Consider the following 21,212-nt stretch of genomic DNA (forward strand, 5'->3'; position numbering starts at 1 on the left):
CCACGGTCAGCACCCGCATGGCCTTGTCTATCTCTAGCTCGGTAGGCGAGCTAGCTGGGTCCTCTCCCCACCAATCTTGGTCGATCGTGGGGTTCTCTTTGATGGTCTGAGGGTAGGCCTCGGTTCCCACCAGAAAATTCAAATCTTGGGCTCTCATTGGGCGTTGGTCGGCCATCTTGGGTGATGTCATTTTCCAAGATGGCCACCATAGGGAAAAGGTTTTTTTATCCCCAGCTTCTTCTGCGGGAAAGCATTTTGGGGGTGTTTTGCCTACCGTGTCCTCTTCTTTGTGGTCGGATTCTGTCTCTCCCTCCTTCGCCACTGCTCCGCAGTCCTTGATCAGGGCCCAGAGTTTCGCAGTGAGTTTTGGGTTGTTCGGTGCCGCCTCGATGAGGTCTAGCAACTTGGATTTCAAGTCGCTTTCCTCTTTTTCTTCGGTTGTGGCGGCTTCGTCTTTCTCGTGTCTTGTTGGCGTGCTGGGAGTGGACCCTTGCTCGATCTGGTTTGCCATCTCCTGTGAGTTCTCTGCGGTGGATGCTTGTGCTGCCATGCTCTTCAGGTATGGTCGGGTGTTCGGTCTCCTCTCCTTTTCAGTCAGCTTGGAGATTCCTTGCATACCTTGTTTCGATTGGGTTATAAACCATCCTCTGCTACCATATTTGTTACAGGTTTCCAAGGATCTAACCCAATGATTCCAACATGAGGTGTGCTTGATTCAAGATATCTTTATTCATATCATTTGTCTCTGTTACAGGTCATCGTCTGGAATGAATGTGGGGCCCCTGGACTGTACCTTTTATACCTAGGAGGTGGAGTTAAGGTAAGGAGGGGTCAAGGGAAGGGTCTGTGGATGGATGTTAACCCTTGCTGTACCATAGACAAGGCATGTTAGTCATTTACATCTAACATACTTCAAGTTTGCACACATGGTGAGTGATATTTCTCGGTGCCTCTAATTGCAGTCTTTCAGGGAAGGATGTCAAAATACCACAAAACAGTGCTAGCATTCGGTCTCCCTATTTCTTTTGTCCGTTCCTTACAGATGCAGAAAAGTTAAACTTTAAAGAAACTAACATTTCATGCTCAGAAAGTATAGCCCTTCCTTTGCTACCACTTGTTCTCTTGTATCTATTACCCACCAGCACACCCACTTCCCCTCTGGATTCAAGTCTTGTTTATAATTTCCTAGAATGTGTTTCTGTTGTTGCAGTTTTTCTTTTTAATTTGGGATATGTCTATGATGTATGCCATTTTCATATGACCTGTCTTTCCTTCCCGAAAACAGAACAGAAGGGAAAAAAAGCATTTCTCTCCCCACCCAAGTTTAAAATATATTTTCTCTTAAAAGCTACTGCTGCTGCTCTCTAAAATGCTTTTCTTAAACAAGGTGATGCTATGCCATTTTCATAACAGTTATCCTTCTAAATATTGAGAGATACACATGTTGACCTTTCTTAAACAAAAACTGACCCAGAAGGAAGTTATTCTGCCCTCAGATTTCATCCAAATTTATAGTATAGTATAGTATAGTATAGTATAGTATAGTATAGTATAGTATAGTATAGTATAGTATATTGTCATTGCACATGGTACAATGAAATTAAATGCCGTCTTCAATGTACATTATAACTATAAAAATAGAAACATATACATCCTTTACATTCTATATAATTGAAATTGAAAACCCGATATTGCACTATACCATAGAATTCAATATGGTTATTGCCTTGGGATAGTAGTTGTTTTTCAGCCTATTTGTCCTTGTTTTTATTGACCTGTACCGTCTGCTAAATGGTAATAGTTCAAAAAAAAGGTGCCAGGATGAGATGGATTTTTATGAATGTTTTGAACTTAAGAATGTTAAGAATGTTTTATCAAGGGATAAACATGTTATCAGTGGTTTTCCTTGTAAAATTACTAGCCAAATGGAAAGAAAACAAATATCAGCACCTCTAGTTATCTGCTACTGAACATGCTTATCTCCTCATTAAGAATATTTGTTAGGCCAGATAAAAAAATACAGCATATTTTATTTAACAGAATATAAATATTCTATATCAACAGTATATAGCCATGATGGCGAACCTATGGCACATGTGCCACAGGTGGCACGCGGAGCCATATCGGTGAGCATGTGAGCATTGCCCTAGTTCAGCTCTGGCGCACATGCACGCACCAGCCAGCTGATTAAACTAGCCAGCTCAACAATGAAACTTGCTATGTCTCTTCAATGGATTGTATGGCTAAAATCATAAGACATCAGGCAGTGAAAAAGAAATGAGAGAAAAATGTGTCCAGTACCATCTGTGGAACAGTAAGTAAATATATTTGGAGAATAATGTACAAAATGTTACCCATGATTGGTTCTGAGTGGTACAAGCTCAACTGCTGCTGTTGCAATAATGTTTTGTCTCCCCCTCCCCCCCAGACCGCTTACATTATCGATTGCAATTTGATAGTGGCAAATGCTAATATTCAAAGCAAAACACTTCAGAGAATGAAATGCCTGGTTTTTGTTCCACCATATTTGTCTGCCATGGCCATTCTGTAACACCATATTTCATACTACAATAGAGGGGAAATGTATGAAATGTTTACCTTCTCTAGAAGACATAGGTAGATTTCTAGTCTTCCAGCATAATTGCAAATCCTTTTACCCTACTGATAGAGGCCTCATAGAGTTGAGGCTTATGAGGACAAAGCAGGAAAAGGGTACAGTAGGCTTGGGATAATTTAAGTTTGTAACAGTAGTGAATCAAGGTCTATGAATCCAATTGTTTCAGAACTATATTTTCAACAATTGCTGACTGTTGAAAAACTACAAAGCAGAGGGAAGATTCATTGCCATGTTCTTTTGTTTTCTCAAGAACTCAGCAATTTAGCTTTCCTGCCTCTAATAGGGAAACTCCATCTAGCATGTCACTACCTAATCTATTTTAAGACCATTGAAGTAGTAACCCTAATCACATTTTATAGCATTAACTTCAACACTGAATTGAAATTTAGGCTAGCACACAGTGGATATATATATTGTAAAAATGGTTACAGCATAAGATTATTGGTTTTCATCAGTACTGGGGTCTGTGTTTCTGGTTTTCTACACACTGCATTTTTCTAAAAATCTGACATGTAATTGTGTACATTTAAGACGTATTTCCTGAGAAAATGTATAACGGGATATTTTAGCTAGTTATTTTCTTACTAGACTATTTTAGTATATTTCTCGTCTTGATCTTCTGGCTTAAAGTTTGGGTCAAATGTTAGAATGCTTATCCAAAATAATTGCACTTGAAAGTGGTTAATTTCTGGTAACTGAAACAAAACTAACACACATATTAATGAGATTATCACCTCATTACATATTCTTCTAGTGTAGAAACCTTACAGGTGGGAGAGAATCTATGGCAGCTGTATTCCTTTTGTTCTTGTGAGCAACACCTGAACAAATTTTTCATTTTCTGAGCAAATTAGGATGATGTTCTACATTATGCATGCAAAGGATTTAATAAATAACAAGTTAGCTAAGGTATATATGATTCAATTTTATTTAAACCAAAGACTGACCTCAGCTGATTTACTTCTATGAAAGCTCATACAACAATACATACAACAGTCTTCAAGGCTTAGAGAGCCTGTGATTTTGATTTAGGAGACTCACATTGCATCTTTTTTGGTATTTTATTCCTATGTTCTGTTAAAACAAATTCTAATTGCAAGGTGCAGTTTGGGGAAGAGCATAAACAAAAAATTTTTTTTTGTGTGCTAAAAATGAAATAACCTAAAAAGGCTTTGCGCACATAAAAGAGTATATCAGGAAGAAAGGCTTTTTTAACTAAATGCATGTACAACAGCAATTATACAAGCTACGGCTGGTAGCAGTTTAGGATCTGAAGAGAGCAAGAAAGGGCTCATAAAACAAGAACAGCTGAGAATAATTTCCTATATTCTTACCTGATTTTCTTTCCTCTACTCACTGCTTCTTCCTTTGGTAATCACTTATTTCATGTGGAAATAGCCAAGTCTTGGAAAACCTTTATATATAAATCTTTTGTTGGCAAGAGGAATTTCCTGCTGAATGACTGTAGCCAGTATTAAGCCACACAGAAACTCTCTCACACACACACACTCACAAGCACATGGACATATTGAGTATAGAGAAATGCAGGTGAAGAACTGATGGCAAATCTGGGCTGGATTTTTAAAGTAATTGGAATACTATTTCTTGAAGTAGAAATTCAATAGGGGAGGGGGATGCAGCATAGGAAAAGTGAAAAACGTGGATTGGATTTTTGTCCCTTAGGTATAAATATACATGCATACATTTCTTAACATTTAGATGGAAAAGAAAACTGATACTTTATTCATGACATTTCATATATGATTAGAAGATTTAGTTACAATCAAAAGCAACACTCCAGTATTTCAGAATTTTAGTGGGAAAGCATATTTAGAAGCATTGTGGAAATTGGAACTTTTTCTATATTTTTGAAATAGTTTTGAGCGGTTAAAAACAGTTTGGTGTAGTAGTTAAACGATCAGGTCAGAAATCAGGAGTTCTGGTCCCTCCTTATCCGTAAAGCCAGATGTATGACTTTGGGCCAGTGACTCTTGAGAGAGGCCCAATAGCAAACCACTTCTGAAAAACTTTGCTAAGAAAACTGCAGGAACTTGACCAGCAATCAACAGGAGTCAAAAACTGAATCAAAGGCACAAAAAAACAAAACAAGCAAAAAACATATTAGAAGCTAGGTATCTCTTTCTGAGTTTTTGTTAAACAGGAGAATCAATATATTATTTCCATTAAAAATAAGTGTTGTGCATTATTCCACAAGAAATAAGCACAGAAATTAGAAATGAATCAGATCTATATGTTTTGTGTTCAGCCAATTTTTTGGGGGTGGGAAAAACGGATTTACAAGTACACAAGATTACCCCTGTTGTAATGCCTCCGCTGTAATATTGGATTCCAAAACTGAAAGTGTTGTTTTTGATTACAGAAAAATTAGAATATCATCAGCAAAGTATCCATTGTGTTTCATTTCTTATATAAACCATAACTAAAGAATTAAAAAGAATGAAGGCCTACATCCAGAACTATATTTGAGTGCAAAAATCTAATTCATATCTTTAACTTTGGCTCACTGTTTTTTTTATACAGTATAAAATTTCATAATTTCAAGCAAGGTGACCTAAAGATGCCTGCTTGTGAGGAAGTACCATAAAAGATGAGAAGGATAATAGTAATACAGCCTACTACATGGGTAAATATTCTTAGATGTAAAACAGTGGGAATTAGGTATTCAGCAGAGTGACGGCACAAAAGAAAAAAACTGTCTAGTTGTTTTGGCATGCAATGCCCTATAGCAGCTTCCTGAAGGGAAGAGTTGAAACATTTACATTCAGGATGTGAGGGGCTTGTAGATATTTTCACAGCCCTCATTGTGGCTCATGCAGTATACAGTTCCTGAATGGAAGGCAAGGCTGGTTGCAATTGTTCTTTCTGCAGTCTTAACTATTTGCTGAAGTCTGTACCTGTCCTGTTTAATTGCTGTACCAAACTTATACTTGTACTTATAGAAGTATAAATGACAGACTCACTCATTCCTCTGTAGAATTGTATCAACAGACCTGGGGCAGTCTGAACTTTCTAAATTGACACAGGAAGAACATTTTTGTTGTGCCTTTCTAATAATGGTTCTATTGTTAGGTGTCTATTTCTTAAAGTAATTAAGTCTTAAAGTAATAAAAACCATTTTCTTGAGCTGATTCCCCCCCCCAAAGTGCTATTTAAAAACTGAAAAGTGAAAGACAATCAGTTCAAATACCATCTATTTTAACATACTTCACCCTAATTCCTAAACATATGGAATAATAAAGGGATGCCAGAAATGCTTAAGATAGTAAATTTAGGCATTTTAAGTTTAAAAAAATAAAACCAATATTATTACTAATACAACTAATACAATCAAGTCTACTTCAACAGGAAAACCTGATATCCTTTTTTAAAAGCAGAAAAAGTGGAGAAGATGCTTTTCTGCCATGGCTCCTGCTAGTTGGAATATCATGCCCCTCGAGGTATGATCTGCTCTCATCCTCTCAGCCTTCTGAAAGAGCCTGACTCTGCCAATTGGCTTGGGGCAGAGATGAGTTCTATTTATCTTTACTACCAGTTTGCAATGGGAGCGCTCGCTCACGCTTGCTTTGCTCGTGGGAGTGTGTGCACTTCTGCATGCGCAGATTGTCAATTACGACATCTGGATGGGTGGGCAGAGCCTCCCACTGCTTTTACTACCAGTTCTAAAGAATCGGACAGAACCGGGAGCAACCCATCACTAGCTTGGGGTCCTGATAGAGGCATCTCATTTTGAAGATGGCTAGTAACAGAATAAAAGAGTTGGAAGGGACCTTGGAGGTCTTCTAGTCCAATCCCCTGCTCAGACAAGAAATCCTTGTCTGAGCATTTCTTATCATTTCAGACAAATTGTTGTCCAATCTTGTCTTAAAAACTTCTAGTATTGGAACCTCCTCAACTTCTGGAAGCAAATTGTTGGACTGATCAATTGTTCTGTCAGGAATTTTTTCCTTAGTTCTAGGTTGTTTCTCTCCTTGATTAGTTTCCATTTCTTCATGTCCTGCCTTCTGGTTCTTTGGAAAATAGATTGACTTCCTCTCCTTTGTGGAGCCCCTCAAATATTGGAACACTGCTATCATATCACCCCTAGTCCTTCTTTTCATTAAACTAGACATACTCAATTCCTGCAACAATTCTTTATGTGTTTTAGCCTCTAATCCCCTAATTATCGTTGTTACTGTTTTCTGTACTCTTTCTAGAATCTCAACATCTTTTTTATATTGTGACGAACAAAACTGGATGCAGTATTCTAAGTGTGATGTTACCAAGGCAGTATGAGGTAGTATCAGGGGTGAAATCTAAATTTTTTTGCTACCAGTTCTGTGGACGTGGCTTAATTAGTGGGTGTGGCTAAGTCAATGTCACTTCTTTGCCCTTTTTTAACCTACAAAACACAACACAACACAACTGGCTCACCCACAATGTAAAAGCAGCTGTGCTAGACCCAAAATGGCCCCGCAACAAGCAGGAACCTCACACAGCCCCAAAAAGCCCCAAAAAACAACTTTCACACTTTACACACACACAACACAACACAACTGGCTCACCCACAATGTAAAAGCAGCTGTGCTAGACCCAAAAGGGCCCCTGCAACAAGCAGGAACCTCACAAGCCACAAAAAGCCCAAAAAACCAACTTTCACACTTTACATACACAAAATTCCACATACAGCTTTGTGAGATTTTGTGTGTTTGTGTAGTTAGAGTGAAACCCTACAGAAACAAACTAAATCTCAGAAAGCTGCACAAATATTATTTTATTTTAATTTATTTTTATAAAAGCAGCTAAATTTAAAACTTTCTAAACTTTAAATGGCTAGGTCTAAAAAAAGAACTACTAAAAAAAAACCCAATTAACTTTTTTTTTTAAAGCTCCCAAAGGGGAAAAAAAACTTACCCAATAGAACAGGGGTCTCCAACCTTGGCAACTTTAAGACTTGTGGACTTCAACTCCCAGAATTCCTCAGCCAGCTTTGCTGGGAGTTGAAGTCCACAAGTCTTAAAGTTGCAGATAGAGTTGCTTACTGATGATTGCAGGCAGGGAGATTCAGTTGCTTGCTGATGCAATAGATTGCAGGTATTACAGCAAGCACGTTGGGAGCAGCAGCTAAGGTAAGCAAGCTGGAGGCTTGATGGGGCGGGGGGGAGAAAAAAAGAATTTTTTTTTCTTTTACATGGCTCTGGCGATCCAAGCTGAGTTACCTGATTAGCAGGCAACTCAGCTGGGATCGTCAGAGCTTGGCTGGTCAGAGCCATTTAAAAGAAAAAAAAGGCTCTGATGATCGCATGGCTCAGCTGGGCATGAGGGGCAGGGGCAGGGATTTTTGCTACCGGTTCTCCAAACTGCCCGCCGCCATTGCTACCTACTCGCCCGAGCCAGTCTGAACCGGGAGCATTTCACCCCTGGGTAGTATACTTCTCCAAATTTTAGACTTGTAGAAGATCCCATCTCTGTCCTGTTGGTGCATTGATTCTTTGTATCTATTTTAATAATAATTTTAATGTTTTTAACTGTTAATGTTTGATGATTTAATGTTTGAATTCTGCAATTGTTTTATTCTGTTATTTATGATATTGTAAGCCATTGAGAGTTGCTTGGTAGAGAAATGGGTGGTATACAAATTTAATAAATAAATAACTTGGGAGTGAAACAAAAATATAATGTTTTAGTAAATTAGACAGAATATTGTAATGGTCCTTTTATTTTTAATAAATTTATTATCTTACATTAGAAAGTTTGCTACTTATTTTGAACAAAGTTTCAGATCCCTAACTGATACTGTGAACTAGGTCTGTGCAAAACATTTGAAAGGTATATTTCATAAAATGTGTAAGTGTAAGGAAGAACCCCTCTGTAAATATTACAGCAATCATATTTTGCAAGGTTGGTGTGGGGTTGGGTGCTTCATAATCTGGCTGCAGATGTCTGGAAGTATTTGTCTATGTAATCTTCCCTGATGAAACCACCAGGGAAGCGAGGTGGCTGTGCATGTACACACATGTAGATGACTAGATCTTCACAGCAGCCATGCCAGGCAGTGGTGGGATTCAAGTAATTTAACAACTGGTTCTCTGCTCTAATGATTTCTTCCAACAATCAGTTTGCCAAACTGCTCAGAAAGTTAACAACTGGTTCTCCCCAACTGGTGCGAACTGGCTGAATCCCACTACTGGTGCCAGCCTTACAAAGTAGGTATTTGCTTTAATGTTTTGAAGAGAGAACTTTACTTCCACTAAATCACTTTTTTCAGTTGCTGGGCATAGATACACTATGAAGTAATATCGTATAAACTTGTGATGATTGTACAAGTTAGACAATATCTAAAATAACTATGCCCTGCAGATACATGAAGCTGCTACGGTGACATATTAAGATATAGTATAACCACAAAGGTAGACAATCTCTACTATTTAGAATTGAATAGTAAGGGTTCAAGGCAGTACTTTTAGTGCTTTACCCTCATCAGCCCTGTAAATTAAGAGAGGATAACTGCCCCCAAATCATTCAATGAGTTCCACAGTAGTTAAGGATTTGAACCTCTTAGATTCTCTAAGTCCCACATTTTATTAGTTCAAAATACTGCTGGTTGATTTTGTGTTTCCCCGAAAATAAGATCCTGTTTTATATATTTTTTTGAACCCCAAAATAAGCGCTTGGCCTTATTTTCGGGGAGGTCTTATTATTTTGGGGTGCAACCAGAGGAAATGGTGGGGACTGCTGTGCATGCGTTTAAATATTTTCAGGAAGGGCTTAGGGCCTCCCACCGGCCAACACGCTCCCACAGAGAGGGCCTCCTCAGGGTGCCGTCTGTCAGGCAATGTCGGCTGGCGACCCCCCGGGGAAGAGTCTTCTCTGTGGGGGCACCCGCTTCTCTGGAATGAGCTACCCCCAGGGATATGACTGATCCCGGACCTCCGTACCTTCTGCCGAGCCCTGAAGACTTTTTTATTTCAGCAAGCCGGGCTGGGTTAAAAATCTTTTAATTGGGGAATTTTATGGGTAAGGGTTTTAAATTGGGGAAGCCAAAGATAAATTTAATTTCGTTTTAATGCATTTTAATATTTGTATTGTGTGTTTTTAATCTTGGCTGTTCACCGCCCCGAGTCCTTCGGAAGAGGAGGCAGTATAAAAATTTAATAAATAAATAAATAAATAAATTTTCGGGGGGGCTTATTTTAGCGCATACACTCAAAAGTCCAATTGGACTTATTATCAGGGGATGTCTTATTTTTGGGGAAACAGGGTATTATCTCAACAACTTATATACAATATTAATTTAGATGTAGAATTAATTTCTCTGACAGAACTGTGACAATTGGAAAAAAGTATTTGGCAGAAAGACGATAGGAAATTGCTATGATATAGTATAAGTTTTTATTCCCACAGGAAACCCACATTTCACACATTGGTATAAGTCAATTATGAATTATCATGGCTGTTACACAGCATGGATTCTTCCAGGAACAATCTGTTATTATAAATCAAAATGAGGTGATACAAGGATTCTTAAATGCTTTAACTAACTCAAACTCAAATTACATAAGAAGAGAGAGAAAGAGAGACAGAAAATCAGGAGTTTGGTACAGGGATGAAATTCAGCTGGTTCTATCCGGCTCAGGCAAACTGGTAGCGGCGGCTGCGGGAGGCTCTGCCCAGTCGCATGGATGTCATAACATAATTTTTCTGCAACATTTTAAGCCTCTGCACATGCGCAGAAGGCTTTGTGCATGTGTGGACAATGGTGCATGCACATTTGCGAACCAGTAGGGAAGGTAAATGAATTTCACCCCTGGTTTTGTAGCACTATTTCCTTCACCACGATAGACTAACATGGTGCTCTCTCTCTCTCTCTTTCTCTTACACAGACACAGAGGAAGAAAGAGAGAGTATGTGTTCTTAATGTTTAAAAATATCTGGTAGGCATCAACAGGGACCCCTAGCCTTAAAACATGGATTTTGTCTCCAGTCCTCAACCTAACAATGCTTTAGGATTCCTTTTGTGAAATTTGTTTATTTCTTTGGGCTGCCATTCTGCTAGACTTTTATAGAGAATAGACCACAGAATGCCATATGTTTGCAATTTTTTAAAAAAAACAAATAAATCTCACTCCAGAAATCATGACAATGCCATCTTGCAATGATAGGCTAAACCACCATATCCTCAAATGCCTTCCTTAAGAACCCGGTCTTTACAGCTTTTCAGAAGCCAAATAAGAGGGGGATATCTTGATATCCAAGGAAGAGCTTGGGAAATGGAGATTACAAGAGCCCATTCTCCCTTCTTCTGTCTCCAGACAGTTGGGTTGATTGAATATGTTTCACATATGTTTTATTTTCCTTTTTTATATTTTATATTTTAACAATTCCCAACCCTGAATTTGCTAAATTGTAAATGAATGCAATGTCCTATGAGCACTCAGTCAACATGATACTCAACTTGGAAAATAAATGGAGAGTAAATAGATTTATAAATAAGATGTGTCCTACAAATTATTAGAATTATATCTGCTGAGAACAAGAGCAGGATATATTTTTGACAGCCCCTACTAAATTCATTGGTGCTTTAATAATTTTCAGTGAGTTGTTTTGTTGAAGCTCTAGTAGTGTTCTCTTGAATTCAAACATGGAATTGTATGCTTTAATTTTTCTTTTTGCATTGATAGACACATTCTCATTGACATGCAGTATATATAAAAAGATGGAATCTAGAAATACAGTAATTGTGCATTTTGCTGATTTGACCCTTAATAAGAAGGAAAATGTTACTTTGCCTTGATTGGGTGCTCTGCTAAATAATTTCTGAGGAAATTCATGTAGAGATAATCAGATCGCATTTCCAGACATAACTATATTATTCTTGTGCCAAGCCAAGATCATGGTGTAGAAATGTTAAAATCGGAACCTAAATGCTAATGCATTAATTTTGATAAAATATTCAACAGTTGATGCCCAATTTTCCAAACAAGTGAAATGGTCTTGGCTGAAGTGGTAACAGTTGTGCTTATTCATATTACTATTGAATCTTTAATTATACAAATGGTATTAAATATTGTATACAAGGCTGATTATCACCATATCATGGAGAATACTGCAGCACTGGGATTAGATCTGAATTCTGCCCTGATAAATAGTCATTTAATTTCATTTATCACTCTATATTCATCTCAGCCATAAAGTTTTATCTGTTTTTAGCCTTCATTCTGAGAAGTAGGCAGTGATATCATTCAAGAGATAGAACAGAGCATAGCACAGGTCATTATGTATATTGAATTTTGTAATGCTTATTTCAGGGGTCCACATTATAAAGCTGTCAGTCACAATGGTGAGATGGTGAGCATATAATAAATAGATAAAGCTACTATTGACTGCTGGCACATAAGGCAGATGGTACACAGTAGCCTCACTTTACTATGCCTCTAGGTCAGGGGTCAGCAACCTGCGGCTGTGGAGCTGCATGTGGCTCTTTCACCCCTCTGGTGCGGCTCCCTGTCACTCAAAATATGCGTCACAACCACCAATGTGTGACACCCACCAGCACGTGATTTATTTAACTTTTCAACCACCGATAGGCCAACCCTGGATAAATCCAAGAAAAGAAAAGTTTCAGAAGACAACAGAACATTTAATTCAACTACATATGCTAATTTTGTGGCCGCTCAAGAAATAGTCTGGCACGACTTCCGGTTTGCTTCTCGTAGCCGCCAGACGGTCCCTTGGGACCGCCAGCCCCTTCGCCTGTAAAGAGCCACCTTTACAACGGAAAGGCGGCTCGAAAAACTCCATTTCCAGGAGGAAATGTGAGATAGAGCAGGTGAGTGTAGGTAGAGCTTTCCGCGAAGCCCCCAGAGTTTTTTTTTACTCTTGGGGGTGAGCGGATGAGGCTCCCTATATCACTCGCTGTTTGCTCCGGGCGTTGGGAGACCTCTGCATTTTTGCAGAGCAAGGCTACGAAAACAAGCTTTTCAAGATAACTAACAGATTAAGCAAAGAGGATGAGATCTGGACCTGGACCTGTGACCCTAAATTGCAAGTATTTATACTTATTTTGCAAAGGATATTGAACAAAGTAAAAAAGAACTTTTAAAATGGCGACTGCCGAAACTTGATCAGGGAAGCTGAAAAGGGAAAGTCCTTCCGTTTCTTATTAAACCACAAAGTAGCGGAGTAAATACTTTTGGCTACAATTGAAGAATAAGCTCCACTTTTGTGTTTTCTCTCTCTTGGAGATTTGATTTGATATTGATCTCGTTTGGAAAGAAGCTTTTTTCTCTTTACTTTGCTTTTTTTTTCTTTTCTAAAAAAGTTTGCCTGTGTGGAAATATGGCATTTAGGCTTACAAAGCTGGACAAACAAGCAGTGGGGGGGGGATTCTCCCTTCCACAAACTATATGAACAAGTTCTTAACTTACAGTCTCAGAAAAATGATTTTAATATAATTGAATTTCTCCTGGAGGAGATTGTAAGAAGGGATGAGATTATGAATCAGAACTTTGAGAAATTTAAGCAGGAAATTAAAGAATTGGTGCAATTAAAGTTTGATATTTTGCAACGAAAGATTATAAAAATGGCTAATGGTTTCTCAGAATTTATGATCAAGTTGGATACAAATATTAATCTATTAGAGTCTCAAATGGAGGAAACTGAGGACAATTTGGAAAATAAAATTGAAAAAATTGAAAATGATTTGATAAACATTCAAGACAATAGTTTAGAAGAAAAACCTAAAATGGAAGCTGATCCAAAGATTTGTAATGTAGAAAACATACAACAACGGATTGAAAAGGAAGTTTTAATGATGCAATATAATTTTACTGAATATGCGATCAGATTGAGAGGATTACAGGAAAATAACAGAGATGACTTAAGGAAAATATCTTCTGAAGTTCTGGCTGGGATTTTAAAGGTTCAACCTGAGGAGGTATTTTGTAGGATCGATAGAGTTTATAGAATAAACTCCTGGATTGCAAAGCAAAGGCAACTGCCTAGAGATGTGGTGATTTATTTTACAGATAAAGAAATAAGAAATAATATTGTGCAAAAATCTTTTAAGTCTACTTTGCAATTGTTTGGAAGAAAGATTTGGATATATAAAGAACTACCGCCTAAGATGTTATTGGAAAGAAAGAAATTTGGTTTTCTGGTGGCTGAGCTTAAAAAAAGAAATATCTTATTCAGATGGAATGCTCCAGTTGGTATAATATTGAGATATCAAGGAGAAAGATATCAATTAAATACTGTTGAAAAAGCGGAAGAATTTTATCAAAAAATTTTAAAAATGAACTTAACATCTTTATGTACAACACAAGACAAACAGAAGGAGTTAGAAATAAAGGAAAAATATCGAGTTACAGAGGCCTTTGTAGATGAATTGCCTTTGGATTCTTCAGATACCTCAGATGGACTATTTATAAATAAGAGAGAAGTGGCATTGGATTCTAACGTGATGACTCACCAAGTCACAGACAACCATGGAAATCAACTAATTGATACACAACTTATAGAAAAGAAATATGAGTCACAAAAGCAAAACCAACAAGATCAAGTCATAAATCAGAATGAAAACCGATCAGTTGATATACAACTTGCAGAAAGGAAATTAGGATGGAGATCAAACCCACAAAAAGAAAGGAAAAAAAGAAACAGGTCTCACAAAAATAAAAATTTCTAAATTAAGCAACAGCGAAGCCAGTTATTTTTAAAAATATATGACTGAATATATGAAAAGATGGTTGAGGCGAAGTAGTGGTTAATATTATCCTGAGGAGAGTGACAGACCTCTGCAATGCCGTAATTTTGGGATGTGAAAAGGGCCTTAAACTGTTGGATTAGAATTATCTATTTCTGGTTTTCCTTTTATTGATCAACGTATTATATCTATGCTGAGCTATAAGGCAAGAGAGTTATGCTGGGGCATGCAGAAGTTCTGGCTGTTACCCCATTACGATGATGGGAATTAATAATCCTGAAAAAAGCCACTATTACAGATATTATATGGAATACAATTATAAAGTCACTCGGGTGGTTGTTTTCTTTTTTTATATATACGAAGATATTCATTATTGATGGGGGCAGATGATAACTGAGGATTTTGAATATTCTGTTGCAACTGGGATGTTATGTTACTCTAATACGGATGATGGAGTCAGCAATCCAGTGGAAAGATATCAAAGAAGATATTATATGGATTATAAGTTTAAAGTTATTGATTTTATCTACACAAGGGAATATTTTTTAGTAGGGTGGGCAGAAGAACAAAGATATTAAGAATTGCTGTGTATGGTAATTTTGTAGGAAAGTGGGTGGAGACAGGCTAGTGTAGACTAAGAAAAGGGATGTTTAAGAGATATATTTATGGCAGTGGCGGAAATGGATAGAGCAGAACAAATGTAAAATTAGAATTTATGGGGAAGGCTGCTTTGAAATGTTATATTAATACACACAAAAGATTAAATGTTAAAGTAGGATTTATTATATAGTTTTAAAGTGGAAGGTTGTTTTGAAATGTTACATTAATATACAGACATAAGTATGGGGGAGGAGAAAAAAGGGCAGATTATTGCTAAATTGGGAGTCATAATAATATTACAGTGTTAAATCAGAAGTTATTATATAGTGTTATAGTAGAATGTTATTTTGAAGTGCATGGTAAGAGGGGGAAGTAATAATATTAATAATATCATTAGAAGTAAGGGTCAGTATTTGGAGGAGGGAGTAAGGGGATGGTAAAATATTATACAATCTGTTATGTATTAGGTTTTTATTTTGAAGAAGTCACAGGGGGGATGGGGTGGTGAGGGGGGGTTAGGGAGGAGGGGGGGAAAAAGGGGGGGAAATTTGTAATTGAAAACTTTTTCAATTAAAAAAAAAAGAAAGAAATAGTCAGGCACGGGTTTTGTGGCTCCCGGTGTTTTCTTTTCAGTGGGAAACAGGTCCAAATGGCTCTTTGAATATTTAAGGTTGCAGACCCCTGCTCTAGTTGTTTTTGTTTTGAAGCACCTGTCTAGAACTTTTCCTTTAAAAACTTAGTTAACATTTTATAGCTCATCTAATGCTTAAGATTTAAGAAAAGCTTGAAAATTTAAACACATATAATAAATCTGGAGAGTTGTTCTGAAGGACCTTTCAGTGATCCTATAAAGAGATTTGGATTGTCAAGAGAAACTTTCTGCATCCAAGGAAAAATAATTTGGTTAGGGAAATGTCCTGAGTATACCTGAATGGAAATGCATTATTCCTTTGTCCTATCAGTTAATGAGTGTGTGGTGGGGTGGGGCTGACGGGTCTTTGGACAAAAATGGAAAACTAGGAACTCAGCCCAAATTGGAATTTTAAAAAAATGTTGAGTTGTTTTTTTGTTTCCTGCACGATAGTGTGAATTTCTTTGGAAATCTGAATCATTTGGAGTGTAATAGCATCTTATGTTGCAAGAATATCCGCTAAGAAAACAGAAAAATGCCATCTATAGGAATCTTTTCTCAATGAAACTGAATCTTGAGTGAACCTGGATTTTACAAACAGTTACAATTTAATCAATTACAACCTCTTCAAGATTGTCAGCCTCCATCTCAATTCATTGCAGTGGATATTTGGACAGAACCTTAAGTTAACCCACTGCATGCTTCCCTCCATTTAGTTCCATTAAGGACTACTTGCTGAGTGTGGTGGATATTTACTATGGTTGGTTACTTACAATGGATTCATGTAATTGTGGCTGTCACAGCGTCCCTGCAGTCATGTGATTGTCAGTTATAAACATTATTAATTATGACGTTGCAGTGTCCCCATAATTATCATTTAATAATTAAGTAAGTAATTAAGTAATAATTAAAGTAAATAATTAAGTAATAATTATCATTTATTACTTTCAATGCCAGCTTCCAACAAGCAAAATTAATGGGGAAGCTGGTAGGAGGTTGCAAATGGCAATCTTGTGATTGTGGGAAGTTGCAGCAGGACAAGATATTCTGGGAGTGCCAGAAATTCCATCATAAGTCAGTGTGGTCTCATGACATTATCTCTTCTGATTATATCACTTAGTGACAGAGTTCCTAGCCCCAATTATCATTATAAGCCAAGACTCCTATAGAATATAATAACGCATCTACAACTATAAATAGAGTAATAAAATATACAAGAATTATAAGCATTAATCTTTATAAAACCAGGAAGACTAACTAAACCTAAAAGGAATTTGTTATCCTTTTAAGTTAGCATAATGTTTATGCTAAGATCCAACAAGAATATCAACAATGTAAACAACAGAATAACAATACTTTATTATAGAACAATTGATGGACATGAAATAATAGGATACTAGGATCTTGTTAATAATCATACAATTGTTCTTTTTCTGCAGGCAAGGTAACAGATAATAAATATCCATTTTCAATCTGCCTTTAGATATCTGGTAGAGTAAGGTTAAAGGTTAAGCATCTAGATGGGCCTTGATTGTCACATACAAATTAGTTTCTTGACTTTCTATATCAATTATTTTTTGCCTTATTTTAACTTTGGCTTGATCATAATTTAAGACTACCATGGCTTCCAGAGAGTAGCCACCACGATTCAATTTATGTAAAATGGAGCATTTCCATTTGCCAATAACTTATCAGAGATAAAGGGATCACTGGATAGAATACTATTTTTAATGAACAAGGGTATTTTAATTAATAAGGATATTAAACTACTGTGAAGTTTCCAAAAGATGCCCTAATTAATTCATGAGCCACGAGCCAAACTTCAAAAGAAATACAGTCATTTATTAGGAGCACCATTTCTGCAATATTTGAATGCAGTTAGAACTAATCCCACATAGATTTACATTCTCCTATGACCCTGTCTCTCCCCTCTTCCCTGGCCACGTCATAAATCACATTCTCCAATTAACCACTTTGGCTGGCTGTGAAACCCAAAACTCTCCTACTGATTGTGGTAAAAAAGTATCTGTGGAATGTAGTTTCAGTTAGGGAAATCAATCTGCTCCATCAGTTCTCCCTCCCTCCTGCTCATGGTAACTTGAAAGCTTTGCAAGTTGACATTTGGCTCCCCTCACTTCCTGAGGGCGATCTGCGCAAAGCAAAACAATTTGAGTACAGATGTAGAGGGATGCGACCCCCCCCACCCAGCTTGTTTGGATTTTCCATGTGAAATTTGGCTATAAGGCAATCAGCCTGGATGTTTCGACTCTACATTGTTGTTGTTGTTGTTGTTGTTGTTGTTGTTGTTGTTGTTGTTACAACTTGTATCAATCTGAGTGATGTTCACTAGTTTCCAGTTGGAGATTTAGATTAGAAACTATACTACATCTACACTGTAGATGTGAAACAAATCTGTATTGTTATTAGATGTATAATGACTAGGATAGGTAAGAATAGCTTCAATAGCAGCCCTTCAGAAGCTAGGAAAAAAGCAATTCAGTTATCATTGGTTGAGTTTGATAGCAACCTCTTTGATCTTAATTGTAGTACAGATTTGTTTTCTATAGTATGCATGCATATGTTATTTGCAGCTGGAAGCCAGTGTACTCAGATTGATATAATGATGTGTCAGGATTTAATCTCTATTGAGTGCAGCCGAATGTGCCTTGGACCCTGGAAGCCCTAAGCAATGACATCAGACATTCTTTCCTTCTCCTAGTGCAAATATTCTGCCACACCTTAACTGATAATACCAAAGGGCTATACAATTTTCTGACATTCTAGTCTGACAACTGCTTACTCATCTAGCATCTAAGACCTCCTTTTCAGGAATTAGTGTTGGTATATCCAACCTCTTTTACTTTCTGTTTTTGTGGCACTGTTTTTGTTTTGCAGCTATCATCTTAGCTTCATTTTTATCATGAGCATTTGCTTTCCTAATGGTCATGAGCTTTTCTAGGAAGATCACCTTTTCCTCATTCCAACTGAGATGGATTGTCCACATGCCTTTCAACTTTCACCTCAGATCCAGAATTAGATAACAATCCAGGAACTTTCATAGCTGCACTTTAACAAAAATTAAAGAATCAGAAAACCTGAGCACAGGTTTCTCAAGCTATCATTTACTGTACTTATCATCACTGATATTATGATTGTGATAAATATTATGCGTACATATATCTATTTTTATTATTTGACTCATAATTTTCTTAAGCAGGTGAGAGTGCTTTAACCAATCATATTTCAAAACGGTTGTAGAGATAATTCAGACCTCTACTTCTACATAATTTTATGAAGAACAATAATTATGAAGTACATTTATGAACTATACTAGCTGGATAACTGTGCTTCGCTACAAAACTATGTGATCGGGCTTGATAAATCGACAAAGCTTGAAAACTAATGAGTAGTTATGATCGGCCTTTCCTCTCCTCTTCCCTTCTCTCCCTCAGCCTTGCCCCACAGAGCCCTATCCTATCCTATGCCCCTTCTCTCCCTCAGGCTTGCCTCACAGAAGGTTCCCCTATCCTATCCCCTTCCCTCTCTCAGCCTTGCCCCACAGAAGCCTCCCCTATCCTATCCCCTTCTCTCCCTCAGCCTTGCCCCACAGAAGCCTCTCCTATCCTATCCCCTTCTCTCCCTCAGCCTTGCCCCATAGAAGCCTCTTCTCTTCTCTCCTCTCCTCTCCTCTCCCTTAGGCTTGCCCACAGAAGGCTCCCCTATCCTATCCCCTGGTTGCTACTGTGAAAGTAAAACTGAAAGTGAAACTCCTGTCCTCTGCTTCTGTTTTGCATTTGGAACAGATTTCAGGTGGGGAGGGGGAGTAGAACTCATTAGCATCAGAGGGCTGTTTGGGAAGTGAAACAGTATTTGCTGTGTGAGCAAGAAGGAAAGAGGAAGGAGCCTGGCCATGGCTTAGCTCAAGAGTTCTGTATTAAAGATGCTTCCTGCTATGAAAGTAAAACTGAAAGTGAAACTCTTCTCTTCTGCTTGTGTTTTGCATTTGGAACAGACTGCTTTTCAGGTGGGGAGGGAGAGTAGAACTCATTAGCATCAGAACTTGTTAATCATAATATAGGAAATACTAATGCTCTGATGGTCATTTTGAAAAATCCTTTCTTAGTGAGCACCTAGAAGCCAAGAGGAACATACGTGGCAAATTTCAAGTTTGTAGGCTTTACGGTTCTGGAGATTTTGTGATTACAGCGTGAGTGGTTTTCACATTTATATATATAGATTTCAAATAATTTTTGATTTTTATTTTGTACAAACTTACACAAAATCAAATTTTCCTAAGGTTGGTATTAGCATCATTGGCACTACCATTAACGCCACCACTACCACTATCACCACCAAAAATTTACAATTTCAAGCCAGACTTCTATACATTTTGGAGAGGAGGGAAATGGAAACAGTTGATGGAAAAAAGTGGAGGTAATGCTCTTGCCAGCTTTATAGTTTCATGAAATTTCTCCTAAAGTCATACGGGCATGAACACTGAAATTGATGAGCACCCAGTTTTGTGCTTCAACCTCAGAATGGAAAAGGGATGCATAAATTATGACAAGCTGTTCTTTCCAGGAAGAGCCTGCTGGTTCTTGCTGATGCTTAGAGTTTCAGTGAATACATCTCTTTCTCTTTCTTTCTCTCGTTTCCTCAGCTATGCTTTGGCCCAGAAGGGGCAAATATTCCATAAATTGGGAATGGCTTTCTAAATTAGGAAAAACATCTAATCACATTTATAATTCTAATTCAAATGTTCATTAACTAAGTAATAGATGAGAAAAGGAAGTAAGGAAATTGCAAAAACGAAAAGGCTAGTTATCTTTACAAAAATAATTTTAATTGTCTCAGGAACCTTCAAAAAGCAGAGCATCCAGGCCTTTTATTAGTTCATGAAATTATTTTATTATTTTTATTTTCCCCCAACTCTATTGTTTTTACACATAACTCAACTTCAACACACCTTCTTCCTCCTATTTTTCCCACAATAACAAACGTGGGAGGTGAATTGGGCTGAAAGAGATGACTGGCTGAAAGTCACCTCGCTAGTTTTCATAGCTAAGCAATGGTCTGTGGCAACTGTCTTTTGAAAACAGATGAGTCTTTCAAGTCAGTCAATGTTTCCTAAAGGACCAGTTTAATATACTTTGCTTCTTAATGCAAAGAGTAAGATAGAAAGGTAAACTCCATCTCCATATATAGAAGCCACCACACTGCAGTTTGATTTTACTTCTAAACATAGGGCAGGAGGACCAGGAAGTACAGAAAGCGTTGTGCTTTAGTATCTGATGCTACTCCCATTGCTCCAAACATCTCCTGATCAAACCTAATTCTTATAGACTATGGGTAGTCCTCAACTTATGACCACAACTGAGCCCAAAATTTATGTTGCTATGAGAAATTTAAGTGAGTTTTGCCCCATTTTATGACTTTTCTTGCCCCATTCGTGAATCACTGCAGTTATTAAATTAGTAATACGGTTGTTACGTGAATGTTTCCTCATTGACTTTGCTTGTCAGAAAGTCACAAAAGGGGATCACATGACTCTGAGACACTGCAACTGTCATAAATGTGAGTCAATTATCAAGCATCCAAATGTAAATAATGTGACCATGGGAATGCTGCAACATTCATAAGTGTGGAGAATGGTCATAAGTCAC

The 21,212-nt window shown here is 37.4% G+C and overlaps 1 protein-coding gene across 3 annotated transcripts in view; it reads right to left on the reverse strand.

The window, feature by feature from the left end:
- The window catches only part of CNTNAP2 (contactin associated protein 2), a 1,550,102-nt gene that overhangs the window by 47,886 nt on the left and 1,481,004 nt on the right, over positions 1-21,212 (reverse strand). The window lies entirely within an intron of this gene.

Source organism: Pantherophis guttatus, chromosome 4 (assembly GCF_059756535.1).
Source record: "Pantherophis guttatus breed Tessera chromosome 4, ASM5975653v1, whole genome shotgun sequence".
In the NCBI taxonomy this organism is placed as follows: Eukaryota; Metazoa; Chordata; class Lepidosauria; order Squamata; family Colubridae; genus Pantherophis; species Pantherophis guttatus.